Source organism: Pavona decussata, unplaced genomic scaffold, assembly GCF_977016875.1.
Source record: "Pavona decussata unplaced genomic scaffold, jaPavDecu1.1 SCAFFOLD_25, whole genome shotgun sequence".
NCBI lineage: Eukaryota > Metazoa > Cnidaria > Anthozoa > Scleractinia > Agariciidae > Pavona > Pavona decussata.
The window spans coordinates 359,486-387,344 of record NW_028145448.1 but is presented as its reverse complement, the minus strand read 5'-3'; the positions used below and the strand labels follow the sequence as shown (position 1 = coordinate 387,344).

At 38.8% G+C, this 27,859-nt stretch overlaps 1 protein-coding gene and 1 long non-coding RNA gene across 6 annotated transcripts in view; one reads left to right on the top strand and one right to left on the bottom strand.

The window, feature by feature from the left end:
• Positions 1-22,686, top strand: part of LOC146485645 (uncharacterized) — a 69,032-nt gene extending 46,346 nt beyond the window's left edge. The window contains exons 3-4 of the long non-coding RNA XR_014862904.1: positions 8,736-8,807; positions 22,611-22,686. This is a non-coding gene — a long non-coding RNA (uncharacterized LOC146485645). The remainder of the gene's footprint in view (positions 1-8,735; positions 8,808-22,610) is intronic.
• Positions 1-27,859, bottom strand: part of LOC146485634 (ras-like protein 1) — a 567,471-nt gene that overhangs the window by 319,642 nt on the left and 219,970 nt on the right. The gene's annotated exons all lie outside the window — the stretch shown is intronic.

Genomic DNA, 27,859 nt, shown 5'->3' with positions numbered 1-27,859 from the left:
TGGTTTTCCAAAATATAAGGTGGCCATTTTAATACTTTTAACACGGTATTTGGCCCCCTGAAAACAAAATGTATTTGCTTTTCAGCGTTGCAAAAATTTGAAGTGACCTTTTGCTTAAAACATAACCCTAGTATTTTTTTTTTTCATTATTAAATTCCATTTTAGGGGCTTGAAAAGTCTTTGCGAAAAAATACTCAGCAAAACTGACCGTAGGGTGGGTGTTTCTTGGTCTGCGAACGCAGACGTATTTCCGGCTGTCGCTTCTCTCCGGAGAGAAGCGACAGCCGGAAATACGTCTGCGTTTGCAGACTAGGTGTCCCTGGATGTTTTTCGATGCGGTTTCCATGCAAAACTGAGACCAATGTATATTAATGTCTTATATGGAAAGTCAGGTTTCATCACAAAAAAATTTTCTGATATTCGAATGGCCATAGCTGACTCTTCCCTGAGCATAGAAAGTTGAGTAGACGAAACTGATGGAAGTAAAAACGGACAAAAAGACAAGCGATCGCCAATACACTTTAAACTCTACTGAACAGCTATGTAAAGAACACTCAGCCAACAAGAAAATAATGGAGTTGAATATTAAAACAAATATCAAGAAAGGACGTCTTATTAGAGGAGACGAAGTCAAATAACCTAACCTTAGTGTGAAAAAATAAAGGCGCAGCAAAACAAGTAAGGTAAGGTTATATAAATCACGTTTATTAATCAAACTCAGGCTGGACAAAACCACTTGTTGTAAGTTCAAAGGTAAATTCAGGCTAAGCTGCTGGAGGTTCTGATTAGGAACTGAAATACTATTGGCACGAAATTTTGCTCTCAAATTATAAAAATAAAATTAAAAGCTCACCTGAACAACATTTCCGAGTTGATAGATAATATAGACAATTTGTGGTTACTTGAGGCGTCTGTAATCTCATTCAATATGCTAGAATGAACGGCTCATGTTATTCTCACTTCTTTCTTTGCGATCTGGACAGTGTTTTTGAATATCGTAACTCGATACAAAACTACCGCATTACTCCTCATATAAGAAGATGGCGAGAATAAATTCGAACAAATAAGCCTGTGGCATGACGGTGCTCATGTACATACCGTCCAATGAGAGGTACCGTGGAATTTCAACAATCAACTATGGAAAAAGAAATTTCAAAATTGTTTGATAGTAGCGGCAACCGTCAAATAATCTTCTTTAACATCTTCCAAGGCTTGAATAATTCTTTGTCGCCGTTTAAGTAAGATTCTGTTTCTTTGTGGCTTGATTTTCTTCGGTTCTTTCTGTCTCAAATGTGTCTACTTGTTCATACAGCGTACTCTGTTTGTTACAATACTGTAGATGTGCAGTAAAATGTTTTTTATTTTATATCTGTTTCAGCAAAAGATTGTGCAAAAAAACATAAAATTTTAATGATAATGTATATACTCTTGTGTTTTTGTTCAGTGTTAAAATACATGTAACTACAATGAATGACCCTAACAAATATATTTTTTCTTCCTATTGTTTATTCGAAAAATACTAACGTTTGTCAGTTCATGTTAATAATTAACCATTTCGAATAAACGATTTTATGAACGTGCAATTGATTGTGCGTCTCTATGCAAATTGCATTATTGTATGTCTCTAATACGCAGTTGATTGTCATACTGTGCAATTGATTTTCTATTGGTGTTAATGATTAACCATTGCGCGAGATTGAAAGTGCATTTGCTATCTTTGATTGTCCACAGGTGCAATTGTTCATCCGTTGATGCTATTGAATTTTAATACATATTCAAGTAGCGTTATTGAAAGTTTGTTCGCGTTAATGAAGTTCATGGAAGTGCTAATGAACGTATATTTGCCGTTTAGTTTCAACCGTTGGCGTAAATGAATGTATATTTTGCGTAAATGAACAGCAAAAGGTGTATTTCGTTTCTTTACATTACTGTCTCATTAATATTCATATTTTCGATTATCGGGACTCTCGATTATCCGGACTATTTATTCAAGTCCCAACGAGTCTGGATAATCGAGGTTCGACTGTACCAAGTTCACGGAGAAGACGACCACTGACAACTAGGGACTGAAGGCCGCCGCCGAAACAACTGGAGGAAAACCAGAAACTGACCGAAAAAAACTTTTTCTGTCCGGTAAAAAAATCTGAATGTTCAAAAAAGAGAAAAACCAAATCCGCAAGAATATCAAAACCGAAAAGACGCAAAACCCGATCAAAAAAAGTTCTCCTAGTGCAAGGGAAACTTCGCTTGTGTGCAAATTTAAAGGGAAGAAAACGACACGTTCGCAAATCCTACACAGAAAAATCTTTGTACATCTTAAAATAATTTTTTTAATAACTTGTATTGATTTGTCTGTTCGAACAATAACAACGATTTCCAATCTATAATGCCTAACAAGAGCTCGTACAGTACTTTTCCCGTTATTCAGATTATCCTGTAAATGTTCATGAATGTGAACGTGTTGTTTTGCCGGATGGTGTGTCGTACTAATGTACGGAGTTCCACTGCAAAGTCAGACTGATTTGGCTGAAAACGAGAAGAAACATTCTATAGCGTTTTGCTGTTTGACTGACAATAAGATATAAATTAATTCAAATTAACAAAAAAAAAAAAAAAATAGCCAAAGCTAGCATTTCTTAAAAGTTGACAATTAACCAATAAATTTAACAGTATGAACATCCTATTTTTAAAAAAAAGAAAGCTCCATCCGCCATCCGCCATCCGCCATCCGCCATCCGCCATCCGCCATCCGCCATCCGCCATCCGCCATCCGCCATCCGCCATCCGCCATCCGCCGTCCGCCGTCCGCCGTCCGCCGTCAGCCGTCCGCCGTCCGCCGTCTGCCATCCGCCATCCGCCGTCCGCATTCGCCCGCCTTTATCAACGTTTTACAGAGTCCCTAGCCAAGAAGACATAAGTTATCACAGAAGAGCATTTGGCTAGACAACCACAATTTTGAATATTCAATCTTAACGTAAACACGACTAACATGATCTTGCAAGGTACATCGTTCGGGTTATTGTTCCGGGGGTAGGCGTCATAACATTCATAGTATAGGAGAGCGGCCCTCAAAATTCCACTCCTGAACTTACGATGAAATGAAACAATCCATATTCACTTTTAGAACAGCACACATGTCCAATACACTCGACCTGAGTCGGGTTGTCTTCGCTCGCGGGCGGATTGAGTCCGATCACGACCGGAACCGGAAATGGGTGCAAGGTGCTTGATCAGTTTGGGTGTATTGGACAACCCTCCACACATGTCCAATACACTCGACCTGAGTCGGGTTGTCTTCGCTCGCGGGCGGATTGAGTCCGATCGCGACCGGAACAGGAAATGGGTGCAAGGTGCTTGATCAGTGGTACCGGAAGTAAGGGGTCAACGGGAGCGAAGGGGGTTGAAAAGTTGGCAAACAAACTCGATCGGATCCGATGGAGACGGTTCGTCCTGGCAAGAGTCAATCGGACTCCCCGGAAGTCAGTTCGCGCAAGACATAGAAAATATCTCTCAGCCATGAGGCGAAACAAGCGCGCTTCTCATGGAATATACCTCTTATAAGACCTTCCTCGTCGTCTAAATCGTCTCCCATTAATTCCGCCATTTTTAACTGACTGTCTCTGTCGTTTCTTTTCACTTCCGCCGTGTTAAAACTCTTGCAGTTGTGCCGTGAGTTGGCGCGGTTGTGCCGTGCGTTAGCGCGGTTGTGCCGTGAGTTGGCGCGGTTGTGCCTTGAGTGATGTGGTTGTGCCGTGCCTTTGTGTATGGCCGTGACACTTGTGGGCCACCGTACCAAACTGAAAATAAAAAGGAAATGCAACCGTGGATCTGATACTCTGTATATTTTTAACATGGTTCGCCATGTAATCGCTGAAGGTTAGTCTTGTCTATCCTCACTCACCTTTTTGCAACAGCTGCATCATATTTTAGATTCTTTGTTCAATGACATTGATGAGCATTTGAATTTGGGTCCATCTGGAGTCGTTACCATACCATTAGTTCGAGTAGTAATCAACTGACTTGACGTTGGATGAACATTCTAATTCTTGCTGCTACACATCGATGACGAAAGCCAACTACCTTGAAATAGCTGCACGGTTGAATTTTTTACTCTCGATTTGGTCTTTTATTTTGCTTATGAAATCTTGGCATTTTACAATACTCGTCCACGAATAAACCCATGACTAGTTTTCGGCACCTCACGTTCCCTTTTCGCGGAGATTTAAGGCCGCTAAATCGAGTCCTTGAAAGCAACCGCTTTTCAACTGCGATTATGGTCCTTTTGCTTGATCATATCCTCTTGGGATAACAAGGTTTGATTCTCCTTACTTTTATATACCTATGTGAGGCGAATGGAATGTTTAGATTTATAAGTCTTGAAGGTAATTTGGTCAGCCTAAAGACACTCGAGTCCTGATCGATGTTTCGTTTGTAGCCCTTCGAAAGAGCGAATCATGGAGTTGTGGGTTACGTTATTGGTGATGGCGTCGTAACTTGAAAAACAAAAACAAGTTAATCAAATGGTAATCGAGGAGTTCGTTGATTCTATGGGGATCAAGAGTGCGTATTACGAAGATTAATTTTTGATCTTACGAAGATTAATTTGTGATTTTCCGTGTTAATAAAATGCGCGCGCAGAATGCAAAAAATTAATTGCCCGTTCATTTCCAAACCGGGCAACATTCTGGAACACAAGCGTAAAATCACTGATGTTTGGTTTAATTAACAGAGTTGATAAGGTCATTTGGCCATTGTGAGGAGATTCGATTAGTGGCGTTTCAAGCATTTGTCCTTCGTCTATGGGTTGTATATGGTTTATATATCAGCTATGGAGCTACGCAACTGATAGAAGTATGGTAACGTAAAAAAATAGACTTAAATAAGTCGAATAAAAGGCGTTCGTTGATTCCGATTCCGAGAGTGCCGATTTTAAAGAAATATTTTCGTTGTAAGTATTTTCGGCCTTTCTTGTTGAAGAGCAAGTAAAAAAACAAAACAACAACAACAACAAAAGAAAAACAAACCAAAACAAAAAACAAAACGGCCTATCAAAACGTGGTCTTCATTGTAACATCAAGGTGAATGAACAGTACACTAACGGACCACATCAAACTTTCCCAGGTAAATTTCTGAAAAAAATCAACAAGTCCCATGGCGTTTGAGGAAATACTATAGAAAAACGTTATTCAGGATTAAAGTTTCCGCGGCCATAATCGTTCCCCGTTCTACGCCATCGTGAAAATAGCCCTTTGGATTGATAAAATTCTGCAATATTGCGTTCATAAAGTTTGGATTTGTTCATTTCCAGGTTAGCAATTTTGAGGTGTATTACGAGGAACAAGTTTCCCTAACTTCCGGCCTGCCGTAATTCTTATTATCGTTTAATGAATGCAAGAATTACGAAAAAAAAAAAAAAAAAAAAGGAAGAAAAGGAAGACCTGGAAACGACGTTTGATGTTGCTGCATGATAGTGTTTCACCTTTACACTTAAATTCGTTTCTAACATAATTATTACGTTCTATTGTGGTACGGCATGTTTTCTCCTTCTTTTAACTGGTCTGAAATACTAAAAGAAGCTAATTTCATTGCAGGGGTTTGTCTGGAAATGGTTTAAGCAATCCTTCTTCAGGAATCTTGTCCACGTTAAGGGATCTACAGATCATGTAAGTGTGCCAACATTAATTTGCTTAGTAGCTTTTCTGTCTTTTTCTTATTCTTCTCGTTAAGTCTACATCTGACGATTTCAACAATGTACAAAGTACTTTGTTCTATCCCAAGTAAGCTATTTTGAGGCGTATTAATTACGAGAAACAAGTTTTCCTAACTTCTGGAACCCCGTCTCGACCTTTGTCTTAGTTAAGAAGACTTCAGGAAAACCAAAGGCAGTCAGACTTATTAGCAGACTAAAAAGAAAAAAAAAATAACATGTTGAAACTAGCAAGCAAAGCAGTTAGCTAATTGAGTAGTAAAGTGGAGTTTATATCGAAATGCCTCAAAATGAATCGGGAGTTAAATGTAAACCTGAAATGTCAAACAAAGAATTCGAACTGCTATGGCAAAAAAAAAAAAAAAAAATACAGGGAAGAATATGACGGGTATCCCTTACGAAGAGAAGCTTAATGAAACGTACTAGAACACAACATAATTTGCCGGTAACAACGCAAGATGATATAGTATTATTACGTCTGTTTATAACTTTCAAAAACATGTTATTATGATAGGTTGTGACAGTATAACACCGCAAATCTTAGGCTGGTTGTCAGATTGTCTAGTTTCATCAACATAGGGGGACTTTTGGTGCCTTATTTTTTAATTTTTTTTTTCTCTTTCTCAGCCGACAAAAAAAAAAACCTGCGAATACGTCGGTTAAATATATAATCTAAAATCAGAAAAAATTGGATAAAATATCGTGCAACTAGAAGGTAAATGCGATTAAATATGAATGGCTCATACTAAACATGGCTAAATATGGTTTGCTTTTAAGCGTGCCAAAAGATCCAATAGTACAATTCGTTATTTAGTAACGAGAGCCTAAAAACTATAGCAACTACAAAAAGCTATTTATTTTCTCTCCTAACAGCCAGTAATGAAACGTACTCGAACACAACATATTAGTTGTCGGTAACAATGCAGATAATATAGTATTATTTAGTCTTTTTAAAAACCCAAAGGCATGTTATGATAATTGGCTGTGACAGAAAAACACCGTAAATGGTAGGCTGGTTGTCAGATTGTCCCGGTTTCGACGTTAGGTGCCTTATTTTTCAATTGTTTTTCTCTTTCTCAGCCGACAAAAAAAAAATATATCAAAATTTGTTTTCGGTGTACAAAAGATTTTAAAATATAGTGCCCCAACCCTTTTATGAATTGAAATAAGTAACATAGTCCCGTCATATTTCCGTAAAATATTTAGGGACCGTTCATTTTTTATGAGCATGGGGGGGCTGGTGGGATTTGGGGGGGGGGGGGGGGGCCACGAGAAAAAAAATGGCACTAAAGGGGGGGGGGGGCTACCAAAAAAAATTGAGTGAAAGAGGGGGGGGGGGGGTCACCAGCAATAATTGGCTAGTAGGGGAAATTGAAAGTGGCTCAACACAGAAACAGATGAAGAAATTGAATATTATTTCAATTTCCTAACCACTTTTAATTTGTTTTACATACTGAGGTCGAAATCTGCATTTCATATTAACAACAACTGAGGAAATGAAGCATATCTGTTGGAAAAGCAATAATGAATTGAAGTAGACACCTATGTTTGTACAAGTTAAAATCAATATAAAAACGTAACAGTCTCACTATTGAATCATCCGTGGGGGAGTAGTTTTCTATTAAGTGGTTGTACTCAGAACTATATCATTCAATAGATTGTTTAATGTTCTGTTTAGTAGTACTCACTTTTATAAAGACTGTTGATTGGTAAATTATTTGAACCCAGGAGTATCAGTAGACTCAGTAGTATGCCTAGTGTGAACATCCAGATTAGTTTTTAATAATAGAACTGTTGTTGGTGACTTCAGTTGACGGTAAATCTGAGCAGAGGCCATCTTCAGAAAAGCTTATAACTGTCATTTTTAATAGGAGTACCTTAATATCCAGGCGCGTAGGAGGGGGGGTTCGAGGGGTTTGAACGAACCCCCTTTGAAGATCAATACTGGCGGAAGAAAAAGTACAATGAGGAGGTTGAACAACTACATGAGGTGTACCATGCGAGAGAGTAGAATGTCCGCCCTGGTTCTAAATGCATATCAAATATGATATGCCTGTCAATCTTGACGAGATAGTCAATTTGTTCGAAGGCCTACACCCGAGAATGATGCAGTTTACCAGCTTGGTGTATGACTATCAGCAGATCGAATAGCTATCAGAACTTGGCAGGGCGCGGAATGTACATTGAACTTTCTTGTTTAAGTTGAAACAATTATGCCGCAGAAATGATGTATATAGCTTAAAAAGCTGCTGTAAAACAAATTTGTGATTCGCCTAAAATGGGTCTAAAAATGCAGGAAATGAGGTTTCTGGGAATCTAGATTTTCAAAAATTTCCGGGGGAGCATGCCCCCGGACCCCCCTAGTAAGAGCGCCTCCAGCGCTCAGCAAGATTTGGGGCTCAACGAACACCCCTATCTAACCCTTACCTACGCGCCTGATATCTGTGTGTCCGCTGTTTTTTTCTGTTTAATATGACTCGTAATCGTTGATTGGTATGCTTCGATCCGTATTTTGTTAGTCAGATCTGTACGTGTATTAATTGTTTCTACTCGAAGGGGAGTTATTTCACGTTGACCATTTGCTTGATTAATTTTTCTAGTTCATTTGAGAATCTAAATGGAAATTTAGGGTTTGCCGTTGTCGTAAACGTGTTGCTATCTATAAAACGTTTTTTTAAACAAGAGAAATCTTTACCTAAGCAGAGAACGGTAACTTTTTAATAGTACTGTAAAGAAATCACAGTAACAATTACGTTTATCTTTGATATAAACAGTACATAAGCGTTTTGTTAAAGTTAGGAGTATGATTTGTTTCTGGTTGGGGGGGAGGGGGGGGGGTCATCAGAAAAAAATTGTTTCTGCTGGGGGGGGGCCATGTGGAAAAAAAATTGCATGCTAGGGGGGGGTCATACAGTTTCGTAGTGGTAAATAACCAAATCCCACCAGCCCCCCATGCTCATAAAAAATGAACGGTCCCTTATTACCTATATTAACCCTTAAGCAAATATAATTTCCCTTCCATTTACAGATACCTAGACAAGAATAAAATTGAACACCTATCGGGAGATATATTTTCAAACCTAACAAAGTTGAGGAATCTGTAAGTGTTATTAACTATCTTGGTTGTTGATATTTATTTCTCTTTTAGCAGTGATTTAACATGATACCCTTGCACTGCACCCTGGGTCCAATAATTGTAGCGCATTAAAATAGCGTCTATCATAATTTCATTTCCAGTAGGAGAAGCTCATTGAGATTCCAGGCACCCCAAAGAGATCAATGTTAAAGATGATTTTTTCGTGAAATTTTCAAAGTTTAAGTGTTTCACGCAATAATAAGAGTTAAATCCAATGTACAAAGGATTTTCACGCCCGAGTAAAACGTATTCGTCATTATCTTTTCCTCTATTGCATCTAAGCAGTAAAGCGACTAATTCGGAAGTACTTTGTTCTATCCCAGGTTATCTATTTTGAGGCGTATTAGCGTCTATCATAATTTCATTTCCAGTAGGAGAAGTTCATTGAGATTCCAGGCACCCCAAAGAGACCAATGTTAAAGATATTTTTTTTTTCGTGAAATTTTCAAAGTTTAAGTGTTTCACGCAATAATAGGAGTTAAATCCATCTGCAAAAGAATGCATTTTTATACCCTTTTTAACCTTCTATTTTACGAAATAAAAAAAAATCCAGTCATTTTTATCTGCCACCGATATGATAGTAGCTGTTCGCAGACCTGTTATAAATCTTCAAATGCGATGATTGTTCATATGGCAAGGGGGGGGGGGGGGGGGGGGGGGGTCGATCATGCAAGTTTTTGTTGCATAATCCCCATTAAACCAGCTGTGATTTTACTTCGATAATCACCTTTGAGCGATAAAGTGGACAAAGAGGAGAAAACGTAGGCAAAATTTGTCGTCATTTGCTCCGATACTTCGTAGAAATTCCTACCAAAGCAGGAAAATCTGTATATATTCTATTTTCTGAGGCCAAGAAGGAAGATTCACGATGGTCTGAGATCGGGTTTCGCTTCCTCGCGTGAATAGCTCGCGCTCTCAACCATCAAGACACTAAAAGGACTATTATAAGCTACTGACAGTCTCATTAGCAGTTTAACCCTCGGACGTACATGCAAACTCATACCCTCACCGTGGTACAAGAGGTGGGTGGTTGGAACTCCCCACCCCTTAGCGTTTTCGGTACCGTTACGATACGATACGATATATTTCGTTATTTTATTACGATACGCTACGATGTATTCTTTAATAGATAGCCTGTTATCTTGTCTACAAGAAGATGTTAATATTTTTGGATACATATACAAGTGGCGCTGCTTGGGGTCAGTAAAGTCATCCAACGTGGCGGACTCTTTTTGTCTGATTTTTCTTTTTTTTCTACTATAACTTTCGTTTTCTGCCAGAAAATTGAAAGTTTTACCCAGAAAATACACTTTTCGAAGACAGCTTAGCATGTAAAATATGGCTTAATACATCCTTGAGTTGCTTTACAACAACTTCTGGCTCAGAATATGGCTCTGACAGCTTATAATATAACATTTCAATGCATTAAAACCACACTTCACTTGTTGTTTAATATATCCTGTATCTATGAGCCGATTATCACCAAATTCGCAGTAAATGCGTCTCAGACACTAACAAAAACTCTCTTGATAAAATAAAATAAAAAGAAAAAAACAGGGGGAAGGAGTTAGCATCCACAATCACCCCCCCCCCCCCGTCCGTCTCTTCCCCCCCCCCCCCCCTCTCCCCCGCCCACCCCGTTTCAAGTCCGACAGTAAACTGGAAAACTGGTGGGGATGAATAAATTTAAAGAAAGGTGCAAAGTCGAATTAACATACCCGGACGCTTACATGATTCCGTGAAGAATTTCTTGTTGAGAAAGTATGCTCTCGATCTTCAATATGATATATTGGTTTGACTCGATGTTTCCACGTGGTCCGTTCTATTGAAGACCCTTTATTGAGTTACATTTTAATAGACGTAACTCGGTTATATTTATGGCCTGATTAAAAAAATGTCACTAGGGCTTTTAAAAGCGCCGTGTAACAAACAAAGTATTTTGAATCCCTGCTGCTTCCTGGCCGTGAACGTTTGTGCAATAAAGTGTTAAACTCGCCGACAGATTTGATCGTTAAGGAAACATAAATATGTCGGTAGTCCATTACTTAAGATGCAGTTATCTTGGTAACGGACACCAATTTACAGCATGTTTTCGCGCTTCCAGGTTTGAATGAATTAAGAGCTTCTGACCGTAAATATCAAAAATTCCACGACAGGGAGGAAATTTCAGATTTTATTTTATTTCACATGAATGTTCCCTTCGGTGAACTATTTTCAAAAATCACAATTATTGGGTTCCACCTCTCTTTCGTTTTTCTAAAGTTTAGAAAAGTTGAATTTAAGGCTACACGCCTGATTCAGCCCCCCCCCCCCCCCCCTCCCCGGAAATACGGGAAAATCGTGTATCTTTAGCAGCATCGCACGCAGCAACGACGACTACTCCCGTTTTTCTGTTTCGGCTGCAAGTTAATCTTTCTATTATCTCTCGTTCAGTGTAACAATGAAGTCGCAAGTCGTATTTTTAATGTGCTAATTCACTAGTTGAAGACAGCGACCTTCAAGGGTTAGATTTCGAATTGAAATTAGGGCCGATTTCAGAGGCCTATATCTGTCCCGGCATATGTTTTCTGGAGCAAAACTATAGCTGAGGTCTAACCTTAATCCTTCCTTTTCACGCCCTCGAAGTGCCTTTTTTGGCCCGCGAAAAGCGAAGCATCCAGAATAAAAAGTGTGCAGGTTATTTTGATTAGTTCGATGGCTCGTTGTCACGATTACCGTCACGCAAATCACATAACTAAAACAATCCATTCATCTAAAGTAAACGTTTTTTTTGTTCTCAACGACAAATCTTGAAGACATGTATTTAATATTTCAGGTCCTTTACAATACCACGTCATTATTTCAAATTTTAAAAGAAACAAGAAGCTGTTTCCAGCTTATACTTGGGTCATATTTGACTGTGTGGTGCGTAAAGCCTACAATCTTTTAACAGTGATAACCTCCAGCATCGCCAATTCCCCCAAATAGATAGCCTGCTAGCAAGCTCTCTTGGGGGTGGATCCTCTTTCTCCCTACCGCCCCCACCCCCCAAGACAGCTTGCTCGCGGGCTACTAAATAGACTGAGATACAGAGATATAGTGAGGCAATAAGAAACCACCAGATAGAATTGCATTTCTTGCAGTGAGAATGAAATACATTGGAAAACGACAGTTGTCATACGAATGCTTTTTATAATCCCCGGGCTTTAATCCTTACGTTTTCACCTTTCGTTTAGAGACAGAAACCATTTGTATTTTCCTAATATTAATGTGACGCCGGGTCAATGACGGATCGTAATTTTTGGTATGATCTAGACCCGGGGGGGGGGGGGGGTACTCCCTTATGTGACCTTAACGGGGACGTGCGGCCCGATAGGGTAGAACGGGGTATCTAATTCATCACTTCCTGTCTTAAACAGGGTATCCCTACATGACCTTATGGCTTAAACAGATTGTGATTGCCAATGCCTTAAAATACAGTAAGAAACTAGTGTATTCTTATTTCATTCTAGTCTTAAACAGGGTGCGATTTTGGGTTAACCATTTTCATCCCAACAACACATATATCTGACGAAAACACCGTTCTTGCCTCTATGCATTGCTATATGATAATGTGTGAATGACACCAACTGATGTATATTTCCATCATCAAACCCAGCAAACCGACTACGCCTCCCGATTTTCGCTGCATATCACCGTTGGTTTGGCAACAAAGTCCTAAATGCCAATTGTTCGGCCAAATAATAACATCAAAAATTACACTTATTTATCGTCAGTTTTTAATCCAAATAATTTGTTCAAAAATGAAAAGTCTATATTTACAGCAAACTTCAAGGTCAGACCTTGGTATCTGACTGGAAGTTTTCCTCTCAACGCTTTCCTAGGGCTATATTTCAGCCCAGGGGGGGTACTCGGGTATATTAGTTACGGGGAGGTGCGAATGAGGCCAAATTTTGAAACCCAACAAAAGTCCCGTCACGCTAAGGAAAACCCCAAAAAAGTCCAGCAGCCAAAAACGTAACCCAAAAAAAGTCCAAATTTTTTAAGCATCAAAAACAATAAAAGTACAAAAAACCAAGAGAATGCGAGATATTTCATGCGTCCGACTTTATTCATTCCTCGTGCATCTGTCACAAAACTTTAGGCAGACTGCCTAAGGGCAAAAAAAGTTCACCAGAAAATTTCAAACCCAAAAAAGGTCTTCGCACGTCCCCGTCACTAATATACCCGAGTACCCCGCTGGGTACTTCAGCCATTTTATCAGACCCAGTTTTGCGTATCTCACGTTGCCTCGTTTACGCCCAAAGAGAATTCTCGGTAATTCAACCATAGCGCGAGCGTAGAACTCCTGCCCTTTTATTTCATAGTTTTAATGTAAGTGTCGAGTCGCCCAGTACCACCAGCAAAATTTCGAATCCATTGAATATTTTATTACTCCAAACGCCTCCAAATTGCCTTGGCAGGTCCTGGAATCCATCCACAAAACGGCCAGAGAGGCAACTTCACTCGTGGACCTCCATGTCTGCTACACAGCATGTTTGGCGACTCAGCCAGCGTGAAATCACCTCTCACCTCTGTTTTCTTTCAGAGGATTGCCTCTACCCACATTCCAGCTTAATGATGCCAGAATGGGGGTTTCTGCAGAGGAAAATGGCTCGAAAAACACTTATAAAGCGATGATTTTACCAGATTCGTGCTCGTGCACTCGCTCGAAACAAACAACAACCGTCACTTGTATCACGTGACAATTTAGCCTGAGCCCACAGTTGCTTAAGACCGCAGATATTTTTATTTCATCTCCATTTATGGAGAAATTAAGTGGCTCAGACTATTTATTGCCAAAAAGTCATTGAAAAAAATACCACACACCTGGTATTTCAAGGGTTAAATGTCTTAGAAAGGGCCTGAAAATTTTGAATTCTGTCTTAAACGGGATAGGGAAATCGGAGAATTGTGTCTTAAACAGGGTCAGGGTTTGAACTCCCGGGCCGCACCTCCCTACCCAAGCATATGTTGAGTACCCCCCTCCCTGGGATCTAGAGTAACGTTACGCATCACGCGTACGTTTATATCCTTGTACGTTTTTCAGTGTTTCGCTGTTTATATTTTTAAATGAAATACAGGGGAAAGCATTTGTTATTCACCTTTCATTTGAAGACAGAAACCCTTTCTACATTGATTGTTTTTCTTTAGTAAACGTGAGACATCTTTATTTATCTTGGCCCGCAAGGTCATAGACTGATTTAGTTGCCTAATTTTCGGTTCAACAAAACTAACCTTGAGGCACTCAGGTTAGCCTAAAAAACACTCTGGTTAGCCTAAAGAGCACTCCAGTTAGCCTAAATAGCACTTTGGTTAGCTTAAATAGCTCCTCGGTTAGCTTAACGGTTAGCAGTTTAGGTTGGGGTTGTTCATGCCTCGCATGCCTCGCATGGTTTGTTCATGCCTCGCACGTCTGGCTCGCATATTGTAAACACTCCTCACGGCCGAAAACATACTGAAGAACGCGACCGAGAATTTAAAGAATTTGATAACACGACAGAAAACGTAACTCGCACTAGCCAAGTACAAAAAACGAGACCGAGAACAATAACTCGTGGCCCGAAGTCTTATCTCTCGGCCCATCGCGACCCCAAAAAGAAAAAAAAGTTGATAATGTTACCGAAACCTGAACTCGGTCCGCCTTAAGGCCCGTTTACACAGGCGATTTTAGTGGTGATTCCAAATCGCCCGTGTAAACTAGCGGCGATTTCATGGCGATTTTGTGGCGAGTCTACGACCTTTTTTCAGCGGCTAGCACGGAGCGCATGCGATGTTAACACTAAGCATTGTTGCAAATAAAAATGAAACATGGAAATGGACGTAGAGACTGCTCAAATGGCTGCGGCGTGCTTAGGAATTGGCACAGTTATTCTTTGTCGCCGCCAAAAAAAAAAACGTCGACAGCGAAAAATCTGGGTTAAGCCGTGGATTTCGACCGAGGGAAACAGACGGTGCATTTCATCGTTTACTTGAAGATCTCGAAGGAGACCCCGAACACTACAGCAATCATCTTCGTTTACACTTTGCAACATTTGAAGGGCTCGTGCAAAGTGTGTACCCCTTTTTGAAAAAGAGAAACACGAAAATGAGAAATGTCCGCCATGTTTGTGACAAACTATCCTCGGGGGTACACCAAAGTAGGTTTTTGTTATTCTCAAACTGAAAAAATCGCCAGTAAATCGCCCAAACATTCGAGCATGTTCAAAATCACGGCGATTTTGTGGCGACAAATCGCGACGAAATTTCCATGAAATCGCCGCTAGTTTGCACGAGCGATTTGGAATCGCCACAAAAATCGCCGCAAAAATCGCCCGTGTAAACGGGCCTTTACGGCCCGAGTAATAAATACAGGTATTAGAAACCGATTTTAAGCGCCCATCATAATAGTTGATGACGCACTATACAAACTTCCTGTCAAATCTCATCAAATTAACTATTATACTCTTGCTATCTACATTACAAAAACATTTCAAAAGATAAATGGCTCACCTTCATGACATCTACTAGCTTTCTGTGTCGATTTATAGAGTTGAAACAAAACAACAACGTGTTCACATACCGCACAGGTATTTGGCACGGGTTAATTAAATTTATCCGAAAATACAAAAAGAGCTTTGTACCTTACGTGCTGTTATTAGTTTTTATTTTATCTAGTCAATGACAGAGGCGTTATCTCACTTTCTAAACTGTTTGACTGAAAGCTTATTTAATAAAGCGACAAGATTAGTTGCATTTCTACTAAAGAATATACCATCCACAATCGAATCCTGAAGGTACTTACAATTATAAAACAGGAATACTCTGACTGACTGTCTCACCACTAAACAGGAACGTATTCGTTTCCTTTGGTCAATTTTATGACTCTTGAATCCCATTCAACACTGCTGAAAATCCGTTAGTTATGCTTATCTGCAGGTTAAATCAGCCCATGGCACGGTCGTTTTCATTTGATGCCGGTTGTGATTAGCGTGACACAAAGATCACTTCCGGTAGCGCGGGGGGAATAGAACCAAACTGAGCTAAGTTTCCTTCCACCAGTAAACTAAGCCCTAGCTGTAAAACAGTTAACGAGTTTAAAAATCCACGTATCTGTTATAGATCTTTCATTTTGATCTTTTGTTCTCTTTTTTTCTCTTTTTCCTCCTTTAATTACGGGATCAGTAAACGGAAGTAAAGGGAACTGAGGTGGAATGGGGTGAATATAAGCGGGTGTTTCTTCTTATTGACCCTTATTTATGGGAGCATTTTGGGTTTCTTTCCGAGTTTCATATTAGGAGTCTTCAGTTCGAGGTTCTCTGATACGTAACTGAAGGTTTTCAAGTCAGTTCCATGCCTATGCGCAGATGCCGCCCTGGTCATTTTCTATGGTTGTTCAAGCAAGGCCGTGATAGGATCTCTCGTGGCGCCGTGGTATTTGTAGTCTCGCAGCCGTTCTGTGTCTCGTCTATTTGTTTCTCCTTGAAATGCCTGGATGTCGTCATCCAGAGAATAAATCGTTCCGCGGTTTTTTTGTCGCCAGCAGGACGCGAAAAGAAAGAACTGATTTGCTGCGCCGTGAGAAATTCCGAAGTTTTAAAGAGAAGTTCCCATTCGGAACACCGAACGCCTCATATCCTTAGCTACCGTTTTCGGATATTTGCGGTCTTGAAAATTATCAATACATAAATATCCACCACCAACACCCCCCAGCCCCCGTTCCGACCGCCTTCTTCTCAGTTCAAATGGAGACTGAGGACAAGTTTTAAGGTTTCCATTTAATCATGAATTGGAGACCATCACAAGAATAAGTCAGTTTAAAACAGATGCTCGAAATTACTAAGAACGTTGTTCAAAAGTTGCTCCAAAATCTTGTATGACTCTTTTCTTTTTTTTTTTTTTTCTTTAAAACCTTTAAAAGCTCCGTTAATGTTGTTAATGTTAGTAAACTTTAAGAAAGTTGCTAAGTACTCAACTAAACAAAGGTTTTTTTTATTTCACTGCTCCTTGGCTACTGAGCTGTTCATGACTTGCTAAGGCGAGATACATTTTCTCATTCAAGATTAATTGTAATTGCCCGAATATACCCACAAGCTTAAGACAATCCCCATCCTCACCAAGAGAAATGTTACTCAATTTTTTGCCCTTAATTCTCCCATAACAAAAGAGCAAACAAAAGCCAATGAAATAACAAATGACACCCGCCAATTTTCGAATAGCAATTAAAAAAAAAACAGTGCCCCACCACGACACAGAAAGCTAGTAGATGTCTTGAAGATGAGCCATTTATCTTTTGAAATATTTTTGTAATGTAGATAGCAAGAGTATAATAGTTAATTTGATGAGATTTGACAGGAAGTTTGTATAGTGCGTCATCAACTGTTATGACATGCGCTTAAAATATGTCGGCAAATTTTATCACGTAGATCGAGTCCCACGGTGGATAGGTTTCTAATATTTATTTCTTTTAAAATTTGAAATAATCATATGGTATTGTAAAGGACCTGAAATATTAAATACCAGCCTTCAAGATTTGTCGTTGACAACTACAACAAAAAAAAAACGTTTACTTTAGATGAATGGATTGTTTTAGTTATGTGATTTGCGTGACGGTAATCGTGACAACGAGCCATCGAACTAATCAAAATACCCTGCACACTTTTTATTCTGGATGCTTCGCTTTTAGCGGGCCAAAAAAGGCACTTCGAGAGCGTGAAAAGGAAGGATTAAGGTTAGACCTCAGCTATAGTTTTGCTCCAGAAAACATATGCCGGGACAGATATAGGCCTCTGAAATCGGCCCTAATTTTAATTCGAAATCTAACCCTTGAAGGTCGCTGTCTTCAACTAGTGAATTAGCACATTAAAAATACGACTTGCGACTTCATTGTTACACTAAACGAGAGATAATAGAAAGATTTACTTGCATCCGAGACAGAAAAACGGGAGTAGTTATTGTTCTCGTGTGCGAGGGTTCTAAAGATGCACAATTTTCCCGTTTTTCCGGTGGGCCGAATCGGGGGTGTAGCCGTAAATTCAACTTTTCTAAATTTTAGAAAAACGAAAGAGTGGTGGAACTTTTAATTGCGATTCTTGAAAATAGTTCACCAAAGGGAAAATTTAGGTAAAATAAAATGAAACCTGAAATTTCCCCTCTGTCGTGGGATTTTTGATATTTATAGTCAGTCAGGCTCTTAATGCTTGAAACTTCACATATGCCGAGAGTAGCATGTGATTTTTGTTTTGTTTTGTTTTACATTTATTTCCGAGATTTTCACCAAGCATACACCAAAATAACCAGTCTTTCAATATTTCAGAGATAGCAGCTAAGCACAATTCCAAATAATGAAATGTTTAGCGGAAAATTCGGCACTTATCCAGAAGTAGACTGACAGAGCACCTGATCTTTTTATATGGATGTCATTCACACCTTCCTTTCGTAAAGCGTTTTGAAATAGGAGAAATGTTTTCCTTTCTTTCCGTTTAACGAGCCTTTGACACCAAATATTTAAGAATAATTTAAATTCCCATGCGTTCCTTAAGACAGGAAACGTAAAGGTGTTGGCGAACACATAGTGTGTTCACTGTCTTTTATGAGAAATTTGACTAAGCCTTGTGCCAATTAACTAACTTTAGAGTTCTAATTTGACACATTTTGATGTTGGTGCTTGTTTTATGAAGCTGCAGGTGTTATCTTTACTCGTAGGTTATTTAATCCCATCGAAACGGAAGGACTCCTCCAAATCTTTTTATCCTAATCCAAAATTTAAAGAAATTAATAGTCCATTTTGAGATTGTTTAAATGATCTAGTTTGCAACCTTGTGCCACAAAATTTGACTACTATTTTACCAGGTAACTTAGCTGTACTGAGAACTGTAGCCCATTATTAATCATTTTCTTTCGAAATCTATGCTCATGTTAATAAAATCAAGAAAAACAGAACGAAAACAGGACTTGCTATATTCTTGATCGAGATATTAGGCTTTGTTTTTCAGTCTTAAATGTCTATGTGGCCTCCGTTTGTAGAGCTGTAAAATTAAATCTGCGTGGTTTGTATTGCAAAATGTCAACCATCAGTTAAAACATGGTTGGAAAATGGTTTTCTGTGGGTAACCTGATAGCGTAATTCGTATTGTCGTTTAATGAACGCAAGAATTACAAAAAAAAAAAAAGAACTAGAACAAGAACTAGAACTGGAAACGATAACGTCTGATGTTGCTGCACGATAGGGTTTCAGCTTTACATTTCAATTTGTCAGTCTAACATAATTATCACGTTTTATTATGGTAAGGTATGTTTTGATAGTTTCCTCCTTCTTTTAAGTTGTCTGAAATACTAAAAGAAGCTAATTTAATTGCAGGGGTTTGTCTGGAAATGGGTTAAGCAATCTTTCTTCAGGAATCTTTTCCACCTTATCAGACCTACAGTACATGTAAGTGTGCCACCATCAATTTGCTTGGTAGCTTTTCTGTCTTCTTCTTCTTCTTCTTCTTCTTCTTCTTCTTCTTCTTCTTCTTCTTCTTCTTCTTCTTCTTCTTCTTCTTCTTCTTCTTCTTCTTCTTCTTCTTCTTCTTCTTCTTCTTCTTTTTCTTCTTCTCCTTCTCGTCAAGTCTACATCTAACGATTTCAACAATGTACAAAGGATTTTCACGCCAGAGTAAAATGTATTCGTTATTACGTTTTTCTTCATTGCATCTTAGCAGTAAAGCGACGAATTCGGAAGTACTTTAAGATCCTTTTTGTCTTGTCATTAGCCTGCGTAGCAGTCGTTTCCGTTTCCTTCAAGCCAAGCGGGGTAAGCGCGCGAGGGCATTGGGCAAAAAGGAGCAAAAAAGTAGGAGTGGGGGGGGGAGGGGCGGGGAAGGAAAGGAAACGCCTGCCTCTGAGCCCAGACTTTTTACCGAACGCCCCCAAATGGCTTCGCTCCCTTGGGGCCTACACTGTCACGTCAAATGTCACATGAGAACCAATCATTTTTGACTTCTGGTAAATCTCAGCGAAAACAGAGTCGCGACGGGCAACTTGTTTACTTCAAGTTGCAGTATTTTAGAAGATTTTCTCGAGCTTTATGTCGCTCGAACAAAGCGTAGATAAAATTACCCAAGACAAATTTTACTTATGTTTTAGAATATCAACTCATTTGCTTACAGCTGGAATTACAGACAGAATGAGCTTGTCCCACATGGCTAAAATACTTCCTCGCGTTTCCAGGATAAATTTGTATTTCGCGAGTAGCGTGAAATACAAAGTCGTTCTAAATATTGAAAACTTCCTTCTCAGACCGAGGTTAGAACTGAAATTTTCCTGCAAAGTATTTACTTGAGGCCTCCTCAATCTATTTATGATTACAGAGTTTGAATAAAAATTTCTTTGTTCGTACGCGAAACAAGCTTTCAGACCAGCCAATTTTGCTTCCAGCTTTAATTTTCGTTGTTGCGGGCCGCCGACAACCAGAACAAATTTTCTTAAATTTTTAAAAATTCCGGCGGGATTTCGAAACACAAATGACACCATGTTTGTTGAGACGATAATACCTACCAACAAATCAAAGTGCAAAGGTGTCAAAGGCTCGTTAAACGGAAAGAAAGGAAAACATTTCTCCTATTTCAAAACGCTTTACGAAAGGAAGGTGTGAATGACATCCATATAAAAAGATCAGGTGCTCTGTCAGTCTACTTCTGGATAAGTGCCAATGTTAATAGACATTCGCTCTTAAAGCAGTCTTTTGCTCCGGTTTTAACTGAATTAACGTATCTCCCTGCGAAAGTAGTTTAGTCGTTTCCAAAGCAAAGCAAACTCGAAATCGAAAAGACACTCGAGAGAGTTCTTTTCCGCCTCGGCCATATTTTCATCTTTGATAAACGGTTAACTGGATGTCGTTTTGGTCTATGACTTTGATTCAGAGACGATTGACCAATGGTAATACATCATTGCCTCCCGTTCGCTGACGAACGGCGTTCGATAAAATGTCTGGGCTCAGCGGCAGGCGTTTCGTTTCCTTCCCCGTCCCTCCCCCACCCCCCCCCCCCCCCCGCTCCTACTTTTTTGCTCCTTTTTGCCCAATGCCCTCGCGCGCTTGCCCCGCTTGGCTTGAAGGAAATGGAAACGACTGCTACGCAGGCTATCTTGTCATTGGTCGGATGGCTTATATATGTTTCCCCGAAATACTACTGACACCTTTTTAGGTATTCCTTTTGGCCATCAAGTTAAAGTTTACCCGCGTATCATAAAAGGGAGGACTGTCTCCAAGGGTCAATTTTCCTGTCTTTTGAGCCAGTTGCCATTAAAAGGTCTGTTTGATATAACTTAGCACATGTTTGTTCATATTCAACCGGATTTGGTCAATATTCATATATTGTAAGTCTGGTTCAATCGATGGCGACATTGGACCACGCCATAGCCACGTGACACAAATCAAAAAATTGGAGCAAATTTCATAGTAATGTGTCTTTTTTCAAGAGTTTCCTGTATTATACAGTTTCATTAGCAGGACTTTGTGATTGAAGAATTTACAAAGCTAGTCTGCCGTGTTTAAGGTTTTTATTCCAACAAAAGTGAAAAAAGTAGAGGAATTTGAAACTCAACCTTGTTCCTTGGCAATCACTGTTTGTATGAAATAACGCTGTTCTTGTCTTTAACTGCATCATCAAGTGACGCAGAGTAAAATGTCAGTACTATTGTTGCCGCTACATTGTTTCGTGCTCTACTACTTCAGTGTATTTTTTGCAATTTGTTAGCTGTATAGGTATTGGTATGTTCTGTAAAAGACGTGCTAAAGGGACTTTCAATCAAAGAATAACAAAGACGCTATTCATATGCAACAACGGCAAAAAAAGAAATGTAAATTTACCTCTGCAAATAAAAAAAATTACGCATAGATGTAGTACATAATTACGACTATAGAAAACTTAGATGAGATACCACAGGAAGACGTATACCACATATACTCCTCCTAATTCAAACACGCAACAAGGGCTGAAAATTGTTGTAACAAGTCAGAAATTGCACTTAGATCTGTAAGGAAATTATGTTATCAGTTCAGAATTTCTGAAGTGCAAGCTCATAGGCCCTTTTTGTGAGAAAACAAGTGGTGGCTAACAAACGTTTTGGGATCTGACACCCAGGTTTTTTTTTAAACAAACAGCACAATCATCCGCTAGGCATAAACGGTTTTAACGTAAATGCGGGGAAAATAGAAGTCACCAACCTTATAATATCCAAAGTTAGAGCGATTTAGAACTTGTGTAATAAATTAAATCTTGTTTTATAAAAGCACACAAACTTAAAAAAAAAAATGAGCATAGTTATTATCGCGGCGAAATTTGCAGCTGTAAAATCTTGGGTTAATTCAATATCAATTTTAACGTCGCGACTCTATTTTCAACGACTTCAAGTACATTATAAAATTAACATGGTGGCGCTCCGCCCCAATATCTCTCGACAAAGCTATTGAAATTGAAGAACCAATGAACTGTCGAGAGCACAATTGAAATCAATGAAGTCAAGAAGTGGAGTAGTTCATGGCATAATCAAAGGGCAACAGTGCAAAAGGAATTCTTCGAACACACCTTCCAAGGAATGAACCCAGTCATGTGGCAAATGGGGCAACATTCATGCAAAGGATTCATGTCTAGCCATGAGGGGAACGTGCCCGAACACAATGGCCCATGATTTTTCATTATTGGTTATTGCAAATTGTTGGAAAATGTTTATAAACCTAATAAAAAGTCCCTTGTAATGTCTTGTTTTTGTTTGTTTGCATTTTTCCAGTAACTTGGCAGATAATAAACTCGTGAACATTACCACTGGTCTTTTCCGGAATCAATGGAAACTGGAATATTTGTGAGTAGCATCCTATGGTCTGTCATGTTTCTATTAGGATTGAGGTATAGCATGTCCATTGTTTTCATAGTTGAATTATGGATGTGTTTAGTTACGGCACTTTTTAGTCAATAACACGGAAACGAAACTCTGAACTTTTTCTCCAATCCTTATTCCTAATCCTCCTTCGTCGTTGACTATATGTTAGCCGGGCTTGAACATCACTGATTGATTGACTGACTGATTTATTGGCTGGCTTCATACTAGACCTTGTAAGTATAATCTAAGTGCATTTGAAACCTACTTCGAGTGTGAAGAGGTAAAACCTACCAACTTGAACTTTACTTAGTGACCATGGAAACCTTCGTGGTTCAAAGAAGCCGAAGTACGCCGCCAAGTATGGCCAACACCACACTTGAGAACATACTTGACCAATAGGAAAAGGGAAACCAACTGAAAGCCACGTGCTGTGGTGCCAGGACAGATAAACATTTTGCCGTGAACTAAAATCAATCCAAAAAATCAAAATGCATGGCTAGAGATACGCCTCGCGGTTTGAGGACTTCGCTTACCAAACCACACAAAACGTTGAACGTTGGACGAGTCACGCGGAAATGCATTTTCCAAAGCGGATCCATGTCGCGGTTAGCTAAAAGCAGTCTAAACCAATTTTGTGGACGAGGCCATGCCCAAACCCTGTGGCGATTTCTTTGCCGAAAATCACGTTACTGAACCATTCTTGACATACACAGAAGATGTCGCCTGTTCTTTTGTGTTGTTGCCATGTACTCGTAAACAATGAAGTACCTATGCATTTCCTGTAATGTTAAAACTCTCTGAGTTAAAATTAAAGACACAATAAAGAGTAAACAACATAAAACGTTTTTCTGTTGCAAGAGCTCCATGATTTTCCGTCGAGCAATCGCATTTCTGTTTTTACCGCGAAAGATGATTGACAGCTTGTGCTTTAAGTGTATACTTTGTCACCAGGTGTGAAGCCAGGGTTTCTAAAGTACGACTTGCGATTTTCAAGTGCACTTGAATCAAGTGCTTACTTAAAACTAACTTAGCTTGTAGTGTGATTATTTGAATGATCGATTGATTGAACAGAAAAATTAAACACCATGTACGGGCATGGTTCTCGAGAAACTGAACGCTCGTTTGCAAAATAGAATGTTGAGCAATTAAGAATGAAAAATATCGAGTCACAACTATAATTGTCGGCTAATAGCTACAACTAAATTTGTAACAAAAACTGTAGCGTTGCCCAATTTTAACAGTTTTTTATTCATTCATTCGTTCGTTCGTGCGTTCATTCATTGATTTACATATTTATTTATTTATTTATTGCATGTTTGCCTGTCTGCTTTTTCTTCTCAATAGGATTCTTCAAAATAACAACATCCGCTTTATACCAGAGAAAGCTTTTGTTAACCTCAGAAGACTTGAATATTTGTAAGTATATTTAGAAAGAGCTGACAATTTGAACATTTCAAGGATAGCTGTAGTAAACCTTTCACCAGGTGTTTTAATCAGCTACTATAGCAATGCCAGCTAAAACTACTTGGCTAGAAATAGTAATTCACGTATCCTCGACTACTTGCCTATTATTGCAACTCGTTCAACGTAAACTACATGGCAGAACTATCCAGGAATAAAATAGGTAGGAACGGCTTTCAAGTTTACACATGTAACCAAAGAAATCGAAAGTTCCATATTTACACCCTGAATAACTTAAATTTTTGACCTGGCATTAACGCGATAAAAGAAACTAAGAAAGATAAAAAACAAAAATAAACAAACAAACAAACAAAGATAAAACCAAAAGGAATGCGGCTTGGTTGATTGAGAAGAAACCTTAGGCTTTATAGAAAAAAAAATAATCCTCACTAATATAAACTAAATTCGATTTTGACAGTACATTACGGCTTTATAATGACGGCTATTTGGGAGGAAATATATTCCGTGTTTAGGGTTTATCGCGATACAAACATTTTGTTGGAGAGAATAAAAGGATAAAGTACAAATCGTGCGCTGATTGAAAGAGAAATTCTTACTTTAGTCAAACTGTAGCCATAATAATATCTGTACGCGACATCTTTTCTCTGGGCGGGTTATTTTAATTTTTGGCTTTAATTTTTACGACAAAAAAAAAAAAAGAAAAAAAGAAAATGCACAAATTGACAGTCCATAAAGTACCACCATTGTCGAAATAGACCAGCTAATAGGTTTAAACATTTTCGAAGCAAATTTATTGAAAATTTGTTACCGCTGCGAGATAAACAACATCATGAAAACAGTGATGAATAAACCTTACAACCAGAAGCAAGAATAAAAAAAGCAACCATACTAGTACCCAAAAACGAAAAAGGAGCATTGTTATCCTAGCTTAGATGCCGTGGAGATTTAAAGATTTGAAATAAACCAAGCGGTGAAAAATACTGTAAAAATTACCGAGTCTGCCATTCGGCGCTTGCACTAGCTGCGACAAAAAGATCAAATTGACAGACCAGAACCATGAAAGACAATGCAACAGAGCTCTTGAAGCACTTTTTTCTAGAGATTGGAGACACCAGAAAAGAAACTTTCGGCGAAGAATATGAGCCTGCAACGTTGCCAGCCTACAAAAAAGGCTTGAGAAGGTATTTTCTGGAGAGACGCAAAGGTGAAAACTTCGCATATTTTGGCGACGATACTAATTTAAGCAAAAACCTCTGAGCAAAGCGAAAACATTTCAAAGCGTCTGAAAAGGGGAGCAGTTCAAATAAATCATATCCTTTTGCTTTAAAAATGCCATAATTTTTTGGAATTTAAGCTCATTGTTATTTACTGTGGCCGTTTTCACACTCAAGAAAAAGTCTTTTTAAGCCTTACTGTAAATTTCTTTTTACCGAATTTATAATCACTCTTTATCGCTAACCTTTAAAGAAAAAAGTTGTATCCGCGTTATATGGTACATGTTCACCACAAAACAAATATTATTAGTGTTCCTTGAACAGTGTCACAAGCTTTGTAAACGTCGCATGTTCATTTACGGAAGTTAAATTTTGATCTGTGCGCACCGAACCCATTTAAGTGCCTACTGCCACGCTTACATGACAGTTTTTGAGCCAATCAGAAACCTTCATTTCGAAACGACATTATCGCAAAATAATGAGAGGGCGGGATGCGGACTCTCCCCGCGGCGACTTTGAACCTGAAATACTTTTTGAATATTTGAACAAACACCATGGAGACTTTTTTAATAAATTTGTCTGGGAAAAACTTGATGTGGTCTTTTAGTGTTCGTTGTCTTTGAGATTACCAATGCCACCAATTTTTGACAGGCAATTTTTTTTTTCAGAAATAGAAAATCCCTTTTAAAAATGAAGAAAAATCGTTTTTCTTCCCGTACTCTTTTATGGGTTTTTTTTAGCGCAAATTAGTGTTTCTTAATTTTTTGTTTACTTTTTTTTCAATTTCGGCGCTGAAGTTTTGGGAAAATTCAAAACTCCGTGGTGGCGGATCTAAAATAGCCGCCATTTGATCATTACGACATGATTACCACGTGATATGACGTCATCATTTTGCGTTGCGGACCTCTCAATGTCATAGCTTTTATACTTATGAAGTATCCACCCCCCCCCCGGTCCCAGAAGACAAAGAAAACAGTCTAGATAGGGTTAATTTACAATGCGTCTATACTTGTTATCTCTGAGCAACTAAATAGAGAAATGAATTCTATAATTTTCAATTTCTTTGGGGATGAAAAACCCACTGAAATTAAAAAGTTAACTATTATAAGCGAGAAAAAAAAAACATAAGGACTATAATATCATAAATAAAGCCTTAAAAGTCTCTTGGATACCACGCATGTAATCGGTAAATGAAGCATCCTAGAAAGTCACCCAGAAGCAGTACTGGAAAAGCATGGGGTTTAACTATCAGTTCGACACATTACAGGCTAACAATCTCCATCATTTTGTCTCGAACTATTGAAACAATTAGAAAATACAAAACAAAATTATATGGAAACCCTAACTACTCATGAATTAGCCTGATGAACAGCTGTCATTATTTTTCATTTTTTTAGGCGAGCGGAGGCAAGCGCGAGGTGCGAATCACGCGCGACGGGAGGGGCGCGAAAAAAAAAAAACGCCTCTCCGCCCACTATTGTTCATGCTATTCCGGCGTAGTTATGATCGCGGCTATCCAATTGCAATTGGTTATTTGATGTGAAGTAATCATGAGATGGCTCTCGACAACAAAATGGCGGTCGTGTCATCGTTGTCTGTTGACTAAGCTATTCGAGAAACCCTTCTCGTTTTTTTTTTTTTTTTTTCCAAATTCGGTAAATAAAAAACTAAAGAAATGTACTTGGATTGCTTCCAGCTTGGTTTGGAAAAGGTTTGATCTGCCAAACGCCTCCCTTTCTTTGCTGTTTCAGTACTAAACGGAATGCTCTTATAGTTTTTCTCCACTGCTCCTCGAACAATAGTTGCTTGAATATCCTGGAAATCAAATCTACGAACTAGGCTATTTTCTGGATGGCCCCAGTAAACAATTGACGTACACAAAATAAAATAAATTGGGCCTAAGTGGACTGTTGACTTAAACAACAATTAAAAACAAAAGGACGCGAGCCATGTTCTTTACGTGGCTAACCTCCGTAATTGTCCTTCTTTCGTTAAGGAAATCCATAAAACGTCTCATTACTGCCTGTTCTAAATCAACTGAAGGTTGTAGAGTTGTTACTGTCTCCAACAACAATTGTTCCGTACTGTTATTCTATTAGCGTATGTTTTTGTGGCAGTTTACGTAATACCGGTATTCACCGTCCATACTAAACGCTGTGAATAGTTGGAGATTTTGGGAAGTGTCTGGGGCCCGAATAGCATGAACAATGATGTGCGGGCAGGCGTACTCTACCCCCTCCCCCCGTCGCGCGTGAATCGAGCTTCTCGCTTGTCTCCACTCGTCTGAAAAACGGGAAAAAAATAAAAAAAAAAGTAAAAAAATAAATAGTTAAACAAATAAAAAATAGAATCTGTTCTGCAGGCTACTCATGAATAATTTGGAATAACGAAAAGATTGTAGTCAATTGTAAAAAGTTTTCTTACAAAAGCTGGTTTGACACTATACCAGTCTCTTGGAATTTTGCAATTAAGAAGTCTCCTTTCCGATTTTTAGGTAGTGAGAAAACAAAAGAAACCATTTCC